The sequence below is a fragment of the Pseudochaenichthys georgianus genome, unplaced genomic scaffold, assembly GCF_902827115.2.
Source record: "Pseudochaenichthys georgianus unplaced genomic scaffold, fPseGeo1.2 scaffold_1812_arrow_ctg1, whole genome shotgun sequence".
Taxonomy (NCBI): domain Eukaryota; kingdom Metazoa; phylum Chordata; class Actinopteri; order Perciformes; family Channichthyidae; genus Pseudochaenichthys; species Pseudochaenichthys georgianus.
Window position 1 is genome coordinate 1 of NW_027262578.1, and position 22293 is coordinate 22293.

A 22293-nucleotide genomic window follows, 5' to 3' on the forward strand; every position below is an offset into this window, starting at 1 on the left:
AAATGTTTGTACCGATGTATTATGAGAATAGGCATATTTGAAAACCCTGCCGGTCTCTGACGGATATACTGTTGTGTGCTTTTGCGCACGTACCGCACTGTGTATGTGTGTATCCAGTTTGTGCCGCGCTGTGATTTTCTATTGGTCCGCTTAAGGAGCCGTGTGGCACCTGATTGGCTGTGTTGTGGGTGTGTGGTATTCACTTGTTTGACTGTTCTTAATTCTAATTTGCCGAGAGGTATTCTGTAGCATTATTGGTTGGAAATTGTCAGTTTCCTTCCTGACGATTGGTCAGCGCTTTTGTCATCACACAAGAATGCGGAAGTCTTGCAGTCTACTGAGTCACCGTTGTGTCAGCTGATTCTTTCTGAGTGAGTAACTCGATTTATCTTTTAAAAATGAAGTAACTTCTAAATAATATATTGAGCTTGACATATTCCCAGGCTGTCAAACTTGTGTTGGACGTGTGAACCTTAGTGGTGTGTCATTTTCTGTTGGTATGTGAGCGAATTAGACACACCAGCCTCTAGTAATCTCGCTATCCGGCGGCTAGCATGATGCTAACGTGTGCAAACACACACACACACACACACACACACACACACACACACACACACACACACACACACACACACACACACACACACACACACACACGCACACTTTCGGTTTGTCAACTAGTCGCATCCTAGTACAGTGCCAGCTTGTAGTGAGGATGTGGTCCACTTTCACTTTCACCTCTTTAAACTTTATCACTGCTATCATCCGTTAACACCTGTTGTGTTGTCACGAGCCTGTCACAGCACCTGTTATTCTCTGGAGCTGACACGTTTACCGGTAATGATAGACATTTCTAGTTCAATGGTTTTTCTGTTTTTGTTTGAGGAACAGAAGAATCCCCCACATGACTGTAATTTTATTTTATTCTCAGGAGGAAGAGATACTGTTTTTAAAAAACAAACCTCATAATGTTCACCACTATTATTGTCTTTCTGTAAATACGTTCCTTTAATACTTAATGTCTATGTTACCCTTAGAATGTACATAATTTAGCCTTTGCCAACTTTATTTTAAGATACATTTCCATATAGCTAAGGGGTGTTTTTGGCATCCAATATCTGTACACATTTTTTTTTAAATTATCGTTCAATTAAACTTTGCTTGGTAGATAATAATAGTTTCGTGTTGATAAACTATTTTTTTACATTAGATTTGTTAGCAATTGTAATCACATCTTGATTGTGTGGCTATATCATCATAGTACCACCTTTTTAATAATTAAGATGTGACACTGAGAACAAATTGACTATTAAGTGAATGATACACTATTTGCACATTGAATACAACTGCATGACAAATATTTGTTATGTTGTTGGTATCATGCATTTCTTATACATTTACAGTAGCTTGTTTATAAGGAGCGTCTAGCAAAAGCTAAAAGTCTATTACAATAACTCTTCAATACCTCTGACCTTCATGGATATAATTATGAATACTACATCTGCTGCATCAGACCTCATCATCTATGGACATTTAGGATTAATCTGAAGGTCAAAAGACAATGCTTTTAGTCAGGTGCTACATTTTCTACACATTTTGTCAATGGCATTAATCACTGGCTCCTAAAGTAGCTGCCATCACCCACACCCAACACTCCAAACATGATGTTAAAGCTTTGTTCAAAGTCAAACAAGCTGGCCAAATGCTTTTTATTTTAAGATCGATATTCAGTTATTCCTTGAGAATTATCCAATTTGTTTGTCAGAGTTATAATATTTTGTATTTGAAAAGTATTTGGAGGGTTCATGTTTGGAAAACTGCAGATGAATGTGTTTTTGTTAAATGCAAAAAAGTGTTTGCATAGAAACATGTTAATACCATATACAGTTGCATTGTTTTGGTGCAGAGATTCAGATATTGTATCAATATAAACATGTCAAGTGATACACAGCCACCCTATAAGTTATATTGAGCAAATTCCAGGATAGGAAATTATCATGTTGTAGTTTTTTAACAAAGCAACAAGACCTTAAAATCGTCAGTAATTGACTGTTTGTTTAATGAATGCACATCACGTACAGTACACAGCACTATCAATGATATTGCATCTGAAGACAGGATTTCACATGCTTAGGTTTGCATCATGCTGGAAGGTGTGTACTGGTATCTGGAACCTCCAAATATAATAATTTCACACTCAACGTGATTGATTGACTTAATTTGCCCCCATTTTTTTAGAACTTCATCAATTATTACTTGTCAAATATCTTCCTATTGCATTTTGCTTTTATTAAAGGTGGGGTAGGTAATTTTGGAGAAACTAGCTCGAGTGCGCTAGAATTTGAAAATACACAGCCGGAAAAAATCTGCCACTTCCTTACAGAGCCCCTCCTCCAACACACACGAACACGCACATGACCAATGAGTGCACGAGATACGTTTGTGCACAGATGGAAGGCTGACAGGCAGGTAGGCCATCCAGTTATTTTAGCCGGGCCGGCTAAAATGATTGGTTGTACTTTTTACAGTACTACGGCTTCCACAGATGAATTTTTTTTATGGATTTTTTGTCAAAGCACTTAAGATATTCATTGCTATCGGGATGTTAAGAGCATTCCATGGAATATAACAAAAAGTGTATCTCGAGCCGGTTTCTCAAACTTACCTACATAAAAACACTTTAAAAAAGTGTAATAATAATACAAAGATTTTTGTTTTGTATTCTGCGTTGTAAAAATGTTTGGTGTAATTTCAAATTGCCCATATGAAAAGATGGAAGGAAATGTAAACATATGTCAGGCTAAAGTTAAGTCATTCCATGGGCGTACTTTCCAGGGGGGACATGTCCCCCCCACTTTTCAAAATCCCATTTGTGTCCCCCCCACTTTTTAAATGTGTTTATTATAATTTGTTTACGCAAGCGGTCATCGTCACGGAGGAGCGTCTGTGTGTGTGTGGCACAAGCGCATCTTGTGAGAGAGAGAGATAGAGAGAGACACACGGTTGTTGTTAGCATTTGGTGCTAGCTCGGAGCTAACGGAGATTAGAAGCTGTTTCAACAATAAGGAGAGGGAGGGTCCTCTCCTGTTGGACTGAGATAACGTCAGCTCAGGGAGGTAAAGGACTCTGAGTGAATAGATTGTACACTTTAGTCTAAGTTATCTCAGTGGATCTCAAATGGTTTGGTCATCTATGTAAACACATATTTCCATCTATGTAATATTAGTTGTATTGTATATAAAATAAGTTAAGAAATCCTTCCAATGTGTACTATAGGTCAGTACACAAATAAAAACCACAGTTTGAAAGGGGAGTGATTAGTCAAATATGCATAAATAAAAAGAAAGAATGCAGACTAGGTAAGATAAAGATAGGTGAAAGGACTATATCAATGATTTGTTATTGGTTGTGAGCATATTCTAATGGTTTTTTGATTATTGAAATATATACAGTTCTGTTTCATATGAGTGTTGAGAGCTTTATCCATAAATCTCTTAATGTTGCCCTCAAAGTGCCCCAGATTGATGCATTCAACTTCAATTTAAAGAAAAAAAAAATCTTCCCGGGGTGCATGCCCCCGGACCCCCCTAGAGGATGTGAGGTCATCACAAATAAAACAGGTTCACATGGATAGGATACTAGATAAGTGTGCACACTCATTATATACACTACACATTTTTCTTGGATTTGTTAACACTATAGTCCCTAATATATTTGTAGAAAGGCAGGAAATGGAATTAAATTGAGAACATTTTTCATTGCGGAGGACCCCCTGTTTTGTGTCCCCCCCCCCACTTCTCAAACCAAAGTTATACCCTTGAGTCATTCTATCCATAAATGGCCTAATCATCAATGAATGCAGCTTTAAAGGTTTGGTCACCTTAAACCTCATTATGTTAATACTTTTACTCTCACCTTTAACATGCCTATTGCTGTATTATATTGGCTGATGCCGTACTTTTGTTGAGTCAGTAGGTTATTATATTCCCTAGAGTGAGGTACCTTTTTTGACGGGTTGTCTACATGTGATTATTTCTACATTCATGGCTGATTAGCATGGAAGCCATTCCTTTTAGTAAAATGAGTACTGAGTGGAGGGGACTGAGTCAGGGTCCGTCCCCTGTAGTGTGGCTTCTTTCTCTTTGAGAAGCCTGGCACATAGTGAGTGGGAGGGAAAGCGAGTGAGCAAAAGGGAGGGAGGGAGGGAGGGAGTGAGTATGTCATGCCCTGGATTACAACCAGTATGTGTTTGAGAGACGGAGACTACTGCTACTTTGCTAAGCATTGAGCTTTAATTCAACCTTAAAAGGTAGACACCACAGAAAGTGTCCTGTGCACTGCTTCCGCCCTTTGACCAGGTAAGAGTAGTCAACTTTGTAAACAGTTTTTTGTGAGTTGGACGTTTTTTCTTTTAGTGGAGCTGTGTGCAAAGGGGGGTGTGTCTGGAAAAAAAAGTGTAGAGAAGTGAGACGACGGCACTCAGCAGCTAGAACTTTGATCCAGTTTCAAGTTGTGTCCTTGTAATGAATGTATTGTACTGAACGGCTCATACTAAACACAATGAAGTATTTATATGTTTTTGTATAACTGTGTGTATCACTCTCCTTAAACGTACACTGAGCTTCCTGTTTGAATGAGCTTGTAAGCACAGGAAGAGAAGAAGTGCAATATCACAGTTTTACTTTTCATATCAGTAGTTGAAGTGTTTGTTAATTATGTCCTGTGTGTTCATATATTGACAGTTTACTATCCCTTTATTGTATTAGCAGCCACAGTTCAGATATTCAGTATATCAAATAATTGTACAACTGTTGGAAGAACAGGATATCTCGCTCGGCGTGCCAACTCAGCTGTGCGAGTGTGTTGGGCGTGTTGTGAAGTTTGTCCACCTCCAGCTGTACACTTCTCCTTCGGCTATCTGTTTGGCTGCTCATAATCTGACGAGGAATGTCGAGTTTGCATTTCCTGTCAATCAGAGTGTCTCTTTAGGTCAGGCCGGCTGATCAAAGGTTTCCATCGTCACACTTCAAGCATGTGCCTGCATGTCGGTCTGCAGCGCTGCATGTTTGGACTGTGTTTACATTGACCTGATTTGTATAGAGTGCTGCTTAAATCCTTACTTGTCCTCTTCAACAGTTGCATATCTTGTGATTTTAATGCCAGCTTTCATTTTACTTACTGCTTTTAATTGAGGTTGGTTGTGGAATCCAACCCTTTATGCAATCACTCACTCCTCAACCGCCCACACACACTCACACACCCAATGTCTGAAGGTAGTGTGTTTTCTGTGTTGGCAGGAGCCACCGCTGGCACGGCAGAGCCCAGTAGACAGGAGGAGAGGGAGGGATCTGAAGAGGAGTGCCCGGACCGACCGTCTACAGCACCGGCTGGCAGCATGGTGAGCCACTCGCACTCTTTACATGTACAGTACTCTGCCGTGGTTTCCTCATTACTATCACACTTGTTGCTCTAAAGTCCTTATATGATTCTGAAGTAAAAATGGCAAGCATGGACTTTTTACACTCACACAGGAAATGACACAATACTCTTGCAGGCTGAAAAAGTGTAGTGTTTTGCAGAAACGACTAAATGCACAACCTTTTTTGTACTTTAGTATTTTTCTTTTACTAGCCACACATGTTCTTCTTTGCTGCTCAGTCTATTGCACTTTTTAATTCAAACAATGTACCAGTTTTTATTTACATTACATTACATGTTACTTGTTAGAGGCTTTTATCCAAAGCGACTTCCATACTCAATACGGTGGACAATCCCCACAGGAGCAATTTGGGGTGAAGTGTCTTGCCCAGGGACACAATGACATGCTGACTGCAGTGGGGTTTGAACCTGTGCTCCCCTGATCCCAACACCAACGCACTAAACCACTGCGCTACACGCCTCTTTCTGAATGTTTTTTTTAATTATTTTTTATCTCATTTATTTGTGAGTCTTATAGTAGTTTTCATAGAAGAGACTTTATAATACTGGCCTATCAGAAGTACCAAAACATCATTCTTTTGTTAAAAACATCAAAAACCAGACAGATATTATTTAATTTATATTTTTTATAAAACATGATAAACAATGGATATTGTAACGCATTAAATGAATACAAAGAAAAAGAAGCCATAATGTCTGCTTTTTAAAGTGTTTGAATAGAGTTATAGAACATCGATAAAGATAGATTGACAGTTATGGAAGGGAACCTCTGTCGAATGATTGATTTAAAACAGGGACATACTGTATTTTCCATGACAGAGACATTGGGTTCAGTTCTTCGAGGCGGGACTTCCAGCTTCTCTTAGACTCTTAACAAAAGAGCCCATGTTTTTGGCATGGGCAGGCGGGGGGGGGGGTGTAATGTAACTGTGGTTCCATTAGCCAATCTTACAAGTAGCATTGAGGGAGGATTGGATTTTCTTGGATTAACGAGTATGCATTGCCAACTAGGAAGACTTTCAGAGAGCACAGACCACTTCCAAGGCCAAATGCCCTATCTTGGATGATGACAAAAGTATTAATGGGGTCTTCCTCTGCCCTTTGCTACAACCTTTTACCTAGTTGAATGAAAATTGGCCTTGTCGTTTTTCCACAATCCTACTAAAATGGAAAAATATATAAAACAATTCTGGCCTTGGTGGAAGTCATAAAACAATTTAGCCATAGTCAACAACAGGGATTGGTGTGAGTGAACGTAGAACCATCCCTCTTCACTCCAGCAAGAGTCCTCAGCAGGGCCCCTACTTTATTGAATTGTTTGTTTCATTCAGGAGCATGCTGGTGCATCAGTAAAGTTGTGTGTAGCAGCAGGTAACAGATGTTCCAGGTCTTTGATGTAGCTCCATGCCATGTGTCTCCTGTACAACTCTCTCTTTATAGCAAATCCAGGCCCTCCTGCTCATATGAAGAAGCTCATGGTTATGTGACTGAAGTATTACATGTGCGCAGCCTTGACTCGCACAACCCCACCTTCAGTCATTGTAAAACTGAAAGTGAAAGCTTAATGACCGAAATAAGTTCCATAATGCCTTTGCTTTGTCTAAAGGGCGAGTCAAGACATCAATACAGTACTAAAGTAGATTCTGTGTATTGCTTATGATTGCCCTCTACAGGATAGCACTGTCCTATCAGTACTAAAGCAAAATTAAGATGAAGTTTTTTATATTGCGTAACATAAAAATGGAGCCTAATGTTGCAGAAAGATTGAGAAATAATCGTGCATCTTCAAGTTGCTACATGTACAAGATTTGTCATTACACTGAAGCATAGTAACGTGCGTCATGCAAAACTATGTCTAGGTCACACAACTCTACGTCCATTTGAAAAGAGCCATGCAAGCTTTGGATTTTTGTCTCAGGTAATTATCGGATTTCTATGTTAACAAGGAATGGACAAGTTGCTCAGAGCTTAAGAAATGTGCATAGACATACAATTTCCTCTTAGAATAAATGTTTAGGTCTTCAGTTTATGCATAAAGAATACTGTAAGTTGTCAAATATTTCAGATTGTGATGTCAAAACAAGGTAGCTTTGGGGCAAACCACAGTAGATGTACACTAGTCAGTATACACGATGCTATAAGAGAGGCAAAGCACTAAGGGAGCAGATGAGTGACACATTCCCCTCTACTCATGGCTGCAGCTTTTATAGGACAGAAATAGGAAGTGTAATAGGAGGATGTCTGTGTCCTAACGTTCTGGTCAACTGGGTCCAAAGAATGCCACCGTGGCCGGCTGCCCAGCTCGCAGCCTTTTTATGGGACACACAGTCTGGGCTTAATTGATGGCGGGGGCTGATGGACATATAATGTACCCACCGAGGCACATCAAATGGGGACGCAGACCTATGCTAGCCCTGTGTCGGAGTTTAGTATCATACGGGGACAGAGCAGCCACATCATGGTCTTATGACATTATCAATATGCAGATAAGACATTCTATACTATGATTGTAGGTAGGGGGGCTTTATATAGCACTTTATGATGTTTGTCAAAAGAGACAATAAAAGGCAGGTTAATGTCATTTTAAGCAGTAATGGTGTTAATGATGTCAAACAGTAAGCAGGTCCCACTTGTTTTACATACTTTTCGGTATTAGTTAGGAAAGTCTTTCCATGTCATGGTTTTCTTTATTGATTACAAGCCAATTATTTTTAATAGGTAATCATTAATGAGACCAGACATTGTTTTGTTTTTTGCTGCTACTATTGTATAGTATTAGCCATTTCCTGTCCTTCCTTTTGTTCTGGCTGACAACCCACATTTAGGGGGCATTTAGTCATTTTGGATCTGCTGCCTAATAATCTGATGTATGAGTCTCCAAATATGTTCCCAAAACACTTGAATTATTGGGAAGATACAAAAAACATGGTGGTGATACGCCTCATCATTTGTTTCTCCAACATGTAATGTCTGTAGTTTTTCATTTGAAAGAAGAAGTAGTAGTAGCACTTTCAGGTGTGGTCAGAAATGTGTTCATAAAGTGTCGGGTGCACTGAACCCAACATACTTTTCCTACATCACTGAAAAAAGTTACAAGTTAAAGAACTGAAGATTAGCAAAACGCCATGACAGAAATGGAGTTACTCCATGATGAAGATGCACAGACATTCATTTTATTTGTGGAACTGGGTTAATTCGTTTTCTCAGGTGGGACTGTGAGACAGTTTGGCAGGTAATACGATTCCTTTAATCCCACCTTGTGACACAGCCTGTCAAATCTTTCCAGCCTCCAGTTTCTTTTGCACTTAAACAAAACGGGAAGTATTGAGTTCACTCTGCCGTCTTCTCATGCTGCCGTATTATTTGCAGGATAATGCAAGCATGGAAACTAGGACAATGGGGTTGTTTTACCGTGCACTGAGGCTGTGGAGGAACTAGCAGGAGAAGTTTTCTTACCAGAACCATCCAATGCAGGTGTTTTTGTGTCACTGCTCCATGGTTACCTGCTAGCATAAAGTATAGATCACTTGTATGTATGCCTTTTTCTGACTAGATGCCAGAAGCTTACAGCCAGATGGTGCATTCCAGGTTGTTGTTGGTGAACTTTGTTCTCGAAGGGACTTTTTGACCTTGCTCTGGGTCAGTGTCTGGTTTCTGCAGAAGCCATTAGAGGCAAGGGAGAAAGATTATTCTGGTGAGGCATGTTTCAGATCTAAATAGTTTTCTTTCTTGATTTAAAAAAAGAAGTTGTGCCAGGATCATCTTTAAATGTCTTAATCTGGGGAGACAGGTGAGAGATTAAAGAAAAAGAAAAAAGACTATTTGTTTTAGTCTGGATAATTGTTTGTGTTTGTTGTTGTAATACTCCTGGTGGCCACAAGAGGCTGAAGCTCAGAACTCAAATGTGTTATAGAAGGACTTAATGGTTTCATGTATTTTTTTCTGGTGGTTTTAAATTCCTCAATGCACTCTTCACACAAGTGTGTTTGAGTATGTCATGTAACAATAATGTTAGAAAACAAGCTTTTAGTCCTATTTTTAGAAAACACTAATTTCTGCCACAGATCAGAAATGTTTTTTACAATAACAAACACAAAAAAAAAATGGCAAACCTAGACATGTCACCCTGGAAAAACCTTTGTCCTCCTGACCTTAGGTCGCAAAATGCTGGTGACCCATTTCCAAGTCGATTTGAACCGTTTTCTCTTCTGTTTTTTCTTTCTCCCTCACCTCTCAAGGCTTCCATAGGTCTGTCCTTTCATTCAATTCAACTAATGGTCATTTTGCTGTTTTGTTAATCTTTGTGTCTTTTATCAGAGTCTGTGGTCTAGAACTGCTGTTTTGTTTTAAGATGTTTCCATATTCAATTTGAAATGAATGCCTGAATGGACATAAGTTATGTGGGGGAGCTTGTGAACTTGTAGTCAGTTTATTGGACACCGCCTACATGCTAATGCTTGTGTAATGCATCACTTCAACTACTTCCTGCTTCAGGCAAACATTTCGGAGTTGACATAGCTAACTGTTGTAAAAACACTCCTTACAAATAGGACTCATTGCAGTATTCCACTGTCATTAACCTAGAAAAGTATTATAATCATGTGGGACACATTTATTGTAAACTGCAATTGCAGAATAGTAACAGATAGCAGCTTGTACAGTATGGATTTCAATTATATGAGGCATTCTAAAATAACAAATGTGCAAATATGTATCTCTCTATATGGAGTTTAGTTCCATAAACACAGCTAGTGCCTGGTGTATTATTTATCTCCTGCTATAGCTGTGTGTCAACATGTGGGCTAACACTCGCTGGTTGGTGACTGGCTGCCCTCCTTTCCTAAAATAAATCCAGAGACACAAGAGGCCAAATCTGGAGCTCACTTTTGCAGCCAGTTTTGGCGGGGCTGGGTGGGCATAAAGGGGGATCATGCAGCTCAGTGTTTTGACTGTGGACACATTAGGATGTCCCTAATAATTACGCTGCTATATTTAGAAATTGTCCCTCCAGATTTTGTATTTAAATTTGGATGTACTAATAAATAGAAAAGTTGATTTACAAAAAGCATATTTCACTGTTTAATGAGAAACTGAAAGCCTGAATATAAGAGTTACAATTCCATTTTTGTTATAGTCTCGCTAATCTAATTGAATGAAAAGCACTCGTGTATACGAGAAGCCCTAATCATTGGGATGTTGCCAATTAAATAAAACCATCAGACTGTGATGCTGAGCGATTTTCTTTCACACATCATGCGACTGAGAACATGGCATCGATTTTACATTGCACATTCTCCTACTTCTTAATCACTATGACAGCTCACACAAGCTTTTTACACTCAAAACCCATATAAGTAAGGGGTTTTGTAAAGCTGTTATTTTAGTGCAATGCATAATGCTTTATTGCCTTCTCCCATCGACCTGGGTTAATAAATACAGCAAGTTATAGGTTTACCATATGACATGAAAGTGATCATCTGTAAGGTCCTGCTTGATTTGTGGAAGTGCACTTCATAGCAGCAGAGTCCATTACTTGATGAGATGGAAGTCATACTGCACACAAGTGCAATGCATCATGCTTCCTGCAGCATACGCATAACCCCTTTTTAATATATTGCCATTACAAAGATTATACGTCTGAAGAAAACTCAGACTAGGCATATTTGGATCTATAACATCTGCATGAAATGAAGTTGTTATGCCTTTGTATCAGTGACAGCCCAGGCTGGGGGCTTGATGTTATCAGGGTATCCGCCGTCTGTCCATCTGTCCCATTCTCAGGAGCTGCTGAAGAGAATTTCTTCAGATTTGGCTCAAAAATCCACTTGGAGTAAAGGACGACATGATTTGATTTTGGGGATCAAAAGTCAAGGTCACTATGAACTCACAGAATACATTGATGGCTGTTACCAAAGAATATAATATATACGATATAAATACACCCTTGTATTATTTAATTTGTAAAGATTTTTCCATACCAGAATGATATTACGAGGGAACTTCTTATCATTTCTACTATGGAATACATTTTTTGAGACAAACAAGATTTTCCTGTAAATTCAGTATTATTCTCATTCTTTCTTGGCCTGCATGCAGTTTTGATTGGTGTCTTGCTAATTAGATTACATATAAATCAATTGTCTTGTTTTCTGTGTAAAATACCCTCTGGACAGAAGCACTGTATAGATGGGTATACATGATACTGTATACATCCAGTGATAACTGTATCTCCCATGTCAGAAACACAATACAGCCCCTCCCCCACTCAAATGAATCCGTATTTCAGTTTTGCTGCGTCGTGCATCATGCTGCATGTACTACGCTATACGTGTTACATAATGTGGGGTCATACAGCTGAAGGCGAGCGGCTGTCACGACTCTACCGGGGGGGAGGTTTGGGTAAGAGGGGGAAGGGCTCAGTGTCCCCCTGTAGTATAATATATATATATATATATATATATATATATATATATATATACATCCAGTGACCTTCCCTGACTTTAGGCACAGGCAGTTGCTGCAGTTAGGCTCTGTTCACTGCAAAGATGCCCTGCTCTTGTGTGGGACGGTGCCAACAACACACTCAGACACAGGTGAGGGGAATTTGTGTCTGTAGAATGCTGTGTCATTGGAAATCTCCGCATACACTCTCTCTCCTCAGCGCCCTCCCTCCTCTCACACATTTTTCCTCCGATCAATCGCTGCCAATGCAACGGATCTGTGTTGGGATACTGTCCTACCACTGGATGGGGTCTCTATCTGTTCCCCGTGTGAGTTTGCTTCAGCATGGCGTGTGAACACAGCTTAAAGCGGACAGTGTGTTTGCTTGAGCGAGAACCACATAATGCTGCCGTTAATGGCTCGATCATATGATACATGCATGGCAGTTGGAGCATGTCCTGGTTGCCAGCGGCTGGCTTTACCGCCTTGTTGCTGAGGGAGAAGCATATTTACAAGGAGATGTCGGTGAAGGGTGAACAAGGAGGAGGGGGGAGGAGTAAGGGATGAGAGGGGAGAAATGCAAGAGAAAGGGAGAGAGGTAGATGCGCATGCAGAGGGTGGAGCTTAGCATCCGGCAGTTCCCTCCGTCTTCCTTTCTCTCCGGCTCTCTCTTCTAGCAGTTTCCCCCCCATCCTGTCGCTACATCTCAAATGGCACATCTGCAGTGATTCCATTACTTTCTCTTCCTCACTCCAGTTCACCGCGGGGACTCTCATTTGAATTTGTATGGACTATCCTCCCTTCTTCAGCAAGGCAACGGGGGCTGTCTCCAGACACCAGCGTGCTGTCTCTCCCAACTCAGGGAGCGGTGGGGGGGGCGGGGTGGCTTCTTGAATGAGAGTCTGGACTGGCGTTTTGGCACACAGCACCTCTTGAGAAGGAGGGGACGTGCAGACGGTTTGGGGGGGAGGCCGAGAGGGGCGGCAGGCAGAGGTGTTTGGAGTGGACGAGGGGGGGGCAGGCTCCGGCTGGGGGAAGAATGGCGATGCCGGCTCCTCGTGCTCTGGTCGTGCTCTACAGGCTGCGTGTCGCTCAGGCACAGCCCTGCCTCTCCTCGACATGAGCTTCGCAGGAAGGGTGTCCTGCTCCATGCTCAACTGCTTTGTAAGTCCACAGGCTTTTTATTTGTGATGGGTGCCTATCAGATGCCCATAACTCACATGTGTGTGTGTGTACCTATCTGTGGGGGAAAGGGGGGTTGGCAGGGAGTGTTGATGGACACGTGAGCGCTGCAGTTATTGGTGGGAAACCTACACTCACTCCACATACAAATAATTGAATCTCCTCTGTGTCTTATGTGCATGATGATGAAAAGCTATTCTATTACTCTGAACTCCGGCCTTGAGCTGCCGTTATGTTTATTGGCAGGGAGGAGAGTGAGGGCCTGTCAGGAGGAAGATGTGTGTGCTGCTCAGAGCGGTGAAGTATGCTCACTGCAGTAGAGGACCTGCATTGAGCACGTTGTGCTGTTGGTATGTACAGAGGGATAGAGGAAGATGAGTGATGGAGAACAGGTGTTTCTCTCAGGTCGCATCTCGACACAGTGGTGAGAGCAGGTTTATGGATTAGGATCAATACAGGGTCTTCTTAGCCTCTTGCCCTTCAGCCTAAATTAGCTAATGATTTACAAGTGGACCCCTGACCTTTCAGTGATGTCCACAGTTCACTGTCTTGGCTTAGTACACACTGGATTAACATAGTATTATCTTAGAGCAAGTCTCTTTTTCTAACTAGACAACAAATAATCAACAGTGTTGAAGAACAGCAGTAGAAATGCCCAGGAGTTTAGCTTTGATTAAAACAAAATGATGACTGCTGTGTTCACTGCATGCTAAATTACTCGAAGCACACAAAGCTAAATTGCCTCACAAATTACAATATGTTTGGTTGCTGACAGGCAGTTGAACATTTAAAAAGCTTTTTTTTAAACGTACTCGAGGGCTGCATCACAACACTTCTGCAAATCTTTATAAAGAACAACGAGGTCGAAACAGAATCTTTTTTTTTTTTTTTACGAATATTCTCTGGACTAGCTCAGCTAAAAATACCAAAGCACTGAACCCGTCAGCATGTTGTTCGCTACCAAACTCTTGTCCCATTGACTTTAGCAGTTGATATAACAGACACTTAATGGTCGTTCTGGTCTTTCCAGACACTCCAGAAATATAAGGGAAACACTGCAATGGCATTATCTTTGGCAGGTTCTCCACTTGGCCTGTGGAGCTACTGTATATTGGAAACACTGCATTCAGTATACAGTATGTTGAGATATTTGACTTCATAAGTCATGGGAGACCATGAATGTCTACAGAAATCTCACAGCAATCCATCCTATAGTTATTTATATATTTCAGCCTAGTCCACATGCCGACTGACCAATAGTCTGATTTTTCCACTCATAGAGCCATGTAGCTCGCATGGCTAAATATATTCAGACGATAGCTATGGCAGTAGTAACACTTAATGGAAATCAATTTTGATCATACTACTAAAAGCATTAGCAATCAGAGTGTTGTGCTTGTAAGTACTGTATCTTGACAAAAGTTTAGGTTTACTTGCAGTTATGGATGCTTACATGACAACAATCATCATTAACATTTGTCAAAGTCTCCTTTCATTTCAATCACTGTTTCTTCCAGAGAAGGTGTTGGTGGTAAAGTTGTATCAGCTGGATCAGGAAGAGCACAGCTGCTGGCTCCTGTTCTCGGCCCTTTGTAACCAGACATGGTCCGGCATTACACAATTTATGATCTCCCTTTTAATATCTCTGTGGTGCAGCTGAGTCGGCAGTTCCCTTTCTGCTCTGTATAATTTAGTGTCCACGTCCTCTGTGGATCACAGCTCTGTCAGTCTGCTCCTGTGGAAGAGGGCTGCAGCGTTCTGCTAAGTTTACATCAGCCTGGCCTGTGTTGTTATCCAACTCTGATGGAAAACAATCTTGAGTTACTGTCCCCTCTATCTCCAATATATCATGTTTATATCCCTCTGCGATATGTTGTCTGCATCAAATGGAACTATAAAAAGCCTGATTGAATTTGTTTAGATTTTTCCATGACTCCGATTATATTATACCCACTAGCTAAATGAATCAGGCCAAAAGCCTTTTGAGGATAAGCTAGCTTTAGGCGATACCTTCTTGCACCCTTGGTTCTGTGACGGGAGTTGTAACTATCTACCTGACAGTAAGGCAGTCATATTGCTAAGAACTATGCTGTACAGTATGTGACACAGTCAATGTGTTATGTCACCGAGGATGGAGCTGTGACCATTAGTTGATTTATAGGTTAGCCAGTGCCCGAAAAATAATCGCACACATTTTGATAATCGTTTATCCTTTAGTCATTTTTTCATTGAAATATGGCAAGAAATGTATTTTCTTGCAGTGTCTCAAATATAAAGATAACCTGCTTTTATACCAAATAGATTTGACGGTAATTGGAGTTTGAACTCCCAAAACATGACATTTTAAGACGTCATCCTTGGACTTTCAGAAACTATTCCTGACATGTTATGGATCAAACAACTGTCTGTTCAATCTATAATAATAATATTATTGTGAGTTGCAACCCTATCTGAGGATGATATTATTACCACAAGGTCTTGTTGGAGGACAAATGCAACAAAGTGAGACAGAGCATGTTGCCTTTCTTTACTTGAAAGGATGTTATTCAAATAAGAGAATACCTGAGACTCTTCATTTGTTTTCAGTATAAATTGCCTAAAAGTTAACTGCACAGTTCAACTCCTTCTGTTTTCACTGTGTGCTACCTTTGAATTATAATCCAGTTCAGTTTGTTTTCAATGCAACATTCGCCTTGCTAGTTTTACAGTTCATTACATCTGCTTAATGTCACCTTGTGTTTTCCTTAAGAGGAACCGGTATGTTTAACTTCGAAAGATCTGTTCACTTGGTATGTTTCAGTTCTGCTTACTTATCCAAAATGCTGCCTAGTTCCCTCAGCTCTCTGAGAGCGGCCCAAGACTAAAAATGGGAACATGATGGACTATAAAATATTAACACGGTTTCAGGGAGGACGGGGAGAAAGAAAAGTGCATTTGGAAAGATTTGTCATGCTCTGCCATCTTTGGGCTTGACCTAAAACTATGACTGCACTAACGAACACAACTTGAGAAAAAAAGATATTTGATAGATTATTTTTTAAATGTTATATTTTTAGTTCTGTCATGTTTACATCTTTTTTTCTGCTTTGTCATTTCATCCTCTGTTTCAATCCACCCATCCTTTCCAACAGTTTTGGGTTACATTTGAACATTTCAATGTGCCAAGCTGTGTTTGCATTTAATATGTCGAAAACACTGGATACTAAAAAGCAGACATAGAAGCACATGTTACCCTCATATTAAGAAAAGGTCACCTCTGAATAATGAAGTGGTTCTCTAATCTGCACAACTCCAGGACAAAGCCCCGGTCAGATTAAGTAAATAATCTGGTGAGTAAAGGCAGCAGCACATTGTTTACAAAAGCTCCAGAGAGAGGGCCTCGAAAAAGAGGTTGTTGTATCCATGGCAACCAGACACTTATTCATAAAGACTGTGCCTGTGGCTTTTTCTCTACCTGTTTTACCATTGTAATTTTTCCATTCACTCACATGCACAAATCCATCGAAGACAGTTTCTCCAACAGACCTCCCCAGAGCAATAAAACCTTATTTCAGTTTTAAAAAAGGAGGCCTTCACATCCTCACTGTTTAACTGCTGTATCTGGGCTGTCCAGGCAAGGCAAGTTTATTTATACATCACCTTTCAACACAAGGCAATTCAAAGAGCTTTACAAAAATGAAAGACATTAAGAAAATGGCATTTAAAAACGGTCATTAAAAAGCAAAGATAATAAAATAAACATTAAAAGAAAAAAAATACATGGATAAAAGTTACAGTGCAGTTTAAGATATGAATAGTTCAATTAAAAGCAGCGGTGAAAAGTCTTCAGCCTAGATTTAAAAGTAGTAAGAGTGACTACTGACTAGACTGGCAGCTGACAGTCTAGTCAGCTGCCAGTTGATCTTGTCACTGTACTGCAACTCATGTCATCAGGACATAACATGTGTTATACACTCTGACATTAATATTTCAGAAATACATGGTGGCGTACGTGTATATGTGCGCATGCCTAGTGTCGGCTCCAGCTTTCTGATTGCTGGGTGGACAAAGCTGGGGGGGGGTGCGCAAGCGCTCAGCAGTGACGAAGCAAAAACTTGTAGGGCAGGGGACAAGCTGCGCTCCATCTTTGTGAGTCGGTGGAAGTGAGGGCATTTATACTTTCCTTTTTAAATGTGTAGGATGATTGTCCAGACATTAATAAATGGATAAAATCATGGAAAGCCGAGCTGCCTCTATGCTTGTGTTTGAATGTAAAGTAGAAGTCAAGTCTCGAAGCTGTGATATCAAGGTTATCTGCATGATGAGTAATGTGTATAGTGCAGCACCACTTTATCATGTATAGACAGTTTATAGCATGTGTTGTGTATTTACACAATATCTAAATCATTATTAGTTTGCATTTTATTTGTTGCTGTTTTCAAGTACACTGTGTTCTTGTGGGCCTCAGAGGAGTGCAATGTCAGGACAGCTCCATAAGAGAATTAGGTAAATGGTGCCAAGTATCTACCAGGGAGTGCAGCGCAAGAAAAAGATACAGTGGGGCAAAAAAGTATTTAGTCAACCAGCAATTGTGCAAGTTCTCCCACTTAAAAAGATGAGAGGCCTGTAATTCTCATCCTAGGTACACTTCAACTATGAGAGACAGAATGGGGGGAAAGAATCCAGGAAATCACATTGTAGGATTTTTAATGAATTAATTGGTAAATTCCTCGGTAAAATAAGTATTTGGTCACCTACAAACAAACAAGATTTCTGGCTCTCACAGACCTGTAACTTCTTCTTTAAGAGCCTCCTCTGTCCTCCACTTGTTAACTGTATTAATGGCACCTGTTTGAACTCGTTATCAGTATAAAAGACACCTGTCCACAACCTCAAACAGTCACACTCCAAACTCCACTATGGCCAAGACCAAAGAGCTGTCAAAGGACACCAGAAACAAAATTGTAGACCTGCACCAGGCTGGGAAGACTGCATCTGCAATAGGTAAGCAGCTTGGTGTGAAGAAATCAACTGTGGGAGCAATTATTAGAAAATGGAAGACATACAAGACCACTGATAATCTCCCTTGATCTGGGGCTCCACGCAAGATCTCACCCCGTGGGGTCAAAATGATCACAAGAACGGTGACCAAAAATCCCAGAACCACACTGGGGGGACCTAGTCAATGACCTGCAGAGAGCTGGGACCAAAGTAACAAAGGCTACCATCAGAAACACACTACGCCGCCAGGGACTCAAATCCTGCAGTGCCAGACGTGTCCCCCTGCTTAAGCCAGTACATGTCCAGGCCCGTCTGAAGTTTGCTAGAGAGCATTTAGATGATCCAGAAGAGGATTGGGAGAATGTCAGATGAAACCAAAATAGAACTTTTTGGTAAAAACTCAACTAGATGTGTTTGGAGGAGAAAGAATGCTGAGTTGCATCCAAAGAACACCATACCTACTGTGAAACATGGGGGTGGAAACATCATGCTTTGGGGCTGTTTTTCTGCAAAGGGACCAGGACGACTGATCCGTGTAAAGGAAAGAATGAATGGGGCCATGTATCGTGAGATTTTCAGTGACAACCTCCTTCCATCAGTAAGGGCATTGAAGATGAAACGTGGCTGGGTCTTTCAGCATGACAATGATCCCAAACACACCGCCCGGGCAACGAAGGAGTGGCTTCGTAAGAAGCATTTCAAGGTCCTGGAGTGGCCTAGCCAGTATCCAGATCTCAACCCCATAGAAAATCTTTGGAGGGAGTTGAAAGTCTGTGTTGCCCAGCGACAGCCCCAAAACATCACTGCTCTAGAGGAGATCTGCATGGAGGAATGGGCCAAAATACCAGCAACAGTGTGTGAAAACCTTGTGAAGACTTACAGAAAACGTTTGACCTCTGTCATTGCCAACAAAGGGTATATAACAAAGTATTGAGATCAACTTTTGTTATTGACCAAATACTTATTTTCCACCATAATTTGCAAATAAATTCTTTAATAATCAGACAATGTGATTTTCTGGATTTTTTTTTTTTTCCTTTTCTCATTTTGTCTCTTATAGTTGAGGTATACCTAGGATGAAAATTACAGGCCTCTCATCTTTTTAAGTGGGAGAACTTGCACAATTGGTGGCTGACTAAATACTTTTTTGCCCCACTGTATGTCCAAAGGAGTGGATGGAATATTGACGTAGGATTTGTGTGTGTGCGTCAGTGTGTTTAAAGATTGAATACAATTGCTCTCAGTTGATTTGCATTGCATTTCTTAGGGGATGGTTCTATAGCAATATCTCCTCCAGTGATTTATGATGGCTGTCTGGCACGCCAATGTCATCTTTATTCCTTTTTAACAATAAGACTGGAATGAGTCTGTACCTGGACTGCAGGCTGGTGGTTCAGACTGCCCAGCGACAGTCTGTGAGATCAACCAATAATGACCTGACTCTCGCAGGACTCCTCTGACTGATGGCTACTGTCATGGCCCAGCCACTCTCGAGTGAAAATAAGTCAAATTGATGACGCAGTGCTGTCAAATCAGTCTGATGCCCGAGGCTGACTCAGGTCAAAGGTCTAGAGATTAGTGGCGTTGCATTGCAAAGAGATTTGTATGAGTTCTAGGCTGGCAAGTGTACCAATCTGAAAATGACGCACTTAGTATGGCTGCAATATGTCTGTCTAAGAATGAGTTTTATATGCATTTAGACTTGGAAAAAGGCTCATTAGCTTGTTCGTGAATGAGGAGCAGCCATGTGGGGAACATTTTTTTTATGTGAGTTTAAGATCTTTAATCCAGTATCAGAGATCAACAAATATTTGAAGGCAATCATTTTTAGTTGAATAATTACAAAGTGTGAAAAATACAACCGGCTTAGCTTACTTAAAATGACCTGTACACTGTTTGTATCATCTTTCTCAAAAGTAGCACATTTTGGTTGTCTGTATTCGGCTAAAAGGCTAGTGGTGGGGCAAACCATCTTTACAAAAATCTATGAACAATAATGGGTTGTTTTCCTATTCTTCCAATTGTGGTTACATTGTGTGAATGCAGCAATATGCTAAAAATAAATGTCCAACGCATTATAATATTTAGTTTGTATTATCTGGAAATGGAGCATTAGCATGAATATAAAGGCAACATTTGGAGGAAATGACGGCCATGGTAATGCCAGACAGCACTTAAAGTTGACTCATCAGTTTAGGAGTGATAGGCCTCTGTTGGGCACAACCTTGACACCCAGCTTTATGACTGCAATTAGCCCTTGTATTACGATGTATGGTTAGGAAGAAGAAGATAGATTGATAGATCTGTACCGGCAAAGGGCTATTGGTCTAGTTTCTGCTTAAAGGCTCATCCTGTAGGAACACGCTGTCATTTCCATGTCAACGAAGCTGTAAGGTCGCAGAAGCTGACATAATATGGCTTGGCTATTCTATTCCTATGATCTCTATGCCTTCCAAATTTAATGGTGACACCTGGTGACTTGTATTGGAGAGGTTGTCTGTCACTGTAGAAACACTAACGCCATCTGTTAGCAGAAAAGCCCAATGGGTGGTCTGTTTATCATGTGGTTCAATCAGCGGCTTGGACCCTAAGAGACAAAATATTGATACATCAAAGGCATTCCAGAAGTAATGTATGGCATTTTGAATTGTGTTGTTTTCCTGGGACACACGACCAAGAGTCAGTAATACTACCTACATTCTGCCTCCTTCTAGTCACCCTGCAGGACCCCATTGCTGTTTTCATTAAGAAACAGCGTCGACATGCGGTCCTACTCGGATGGAGAGGCCAAATCCAGCAGTGTTCAGGCAGCCGGAAAGCAAATGGGGTTCATCAACAACCGATGAGAATACTCAGTTGCTACAGAAATGTCTTTGTAAAAGGAGCGTATCACCTATTTGTTTTAGCAGGTTGTCCCATGTTTGGAAAAACGCACTTATGCAGGTACATTTTGCATTTAAACAAAACAAATATGATCCAAACCATGATGCGCATCAATATTTTGCACCTTGTATATAAATGCACTTTATATATTTTGTAATTAAGTGAGAAATTAACAGGGCAAAGCTTTCCCATGGGATTTTTTTAATAGTATTTCAAATTCAACCTTTGATTACATTGACCTAGAGGAAGTGCTTCCTTATTGCTCAAAATAGTTTAATCTCTATAAGAGTTAAAAGAAAGAGCATGACTCATGAAAACTTTTCAACACCTAGGTGGACCACAAGGTTAGTTGCCAGCCACCTATTCAAAGGGAGATTTGGAGCATTAGTGAATATTGAATCTCCTACGTGGCTTCTGTGAGGTGGCTTGTGCGGATTGTGAAATGTCCCCTGGCATGAATCTAGCATCAAAGGCTATCAACCCAGATAAATGTTCAATGAGATATATTAACTTTGGGTTAGTTTTATGAAATGTTTTTTTTTTGCCTCATTCTAGACTTCTTTGGGTTGTAGAAAAAACAGGATTGCAATTTACAGTAGAATTGTTGTTGATATACCAAACTTGTCAAATGAAATAACCATTTGAAGAGTCAAAAGTGTTTTTTCCACAATAGTGATCCTTAGGTCAGATCAATGAAATATGAAATCCTCCATCTTTGCTAACTACATCAAAGCATTTTAGACCATTATGTATGCATAAACCACAGGTTGTGTGCTTCTTTTTTACAATCCAAAAATGTAAAATATAAGGTCCATTCATAATTATGTGTTATTGGAATCAGCTGTAAAAAAAATCTATATCCTGCATCCCTACTTTTACTTTATGTATTCTATTATGTGTTTCCCACTGTTGTGTTGACCTGCATGGTGCCAGAACAGTGTCTGATGGCCTGCTCGGTTTGTGTCTCACAGGGTGAAGAAGGGCCTCCCAGTCTGGAGTACATCAAGGCCAAGGACCTGTTCCCCCAGAAGGAGCTGGTGAAGGAGGATGAAAGCCTTCAGGTGAGTTTAACATTGTTAATCAACCATTGACAATTATCCCTCCAGAGCCTTGTCTGCTCTGACATGTTAGCTACATGTCTGTTGAGGAGACCACCGGGAGCACTTTCAGATATTGATCTCATTATGTGTTAATAGTGTGATGTGATTGCCAAGTTATTACAAGAGTCTTACCTCAGCAGGACCGACAGTGAAGGAGAATTGATGACACTGTCCGAACACTTTAACAGTACAGGAAATCAAGACGTATTTAAACATTCCAAGTATGTCTAAATATTTGAAGGTCAATGCAGCCGCTGCCCACGTTCTG

At 40.5% G+C, this 22293-nt stretch overlaps 1 long non-coding RNA gene across 2 annotated transcripts; it reads left to right on the top strand.

Moving 5' to 3' along the window:
* Positions 1 to 308: 308 nt before the first annotated feature.
* On the top strand, positions 309 to 21983 carry LOC117441602 (uncharacterized). 2 transcript variants are annotated; one of them, XR_004551400.1, is made up of 3 exons: positions 309 to 371; positions 5298 to 5398; positions 21897 to 21983. It is a non-coding gene; the product is annotated as an uncharacterized lncRNA (long non-coding RNA). The 2 variants fall into 2 exon arrangements; XR_004551401.1 differs by lacking the exon at positions 309 to 371 and adding an exon at positions 4231 to 4358.
* The last annotated feature ends 310 nt before the right edge of the window (positions 21984 to 22293 follow it).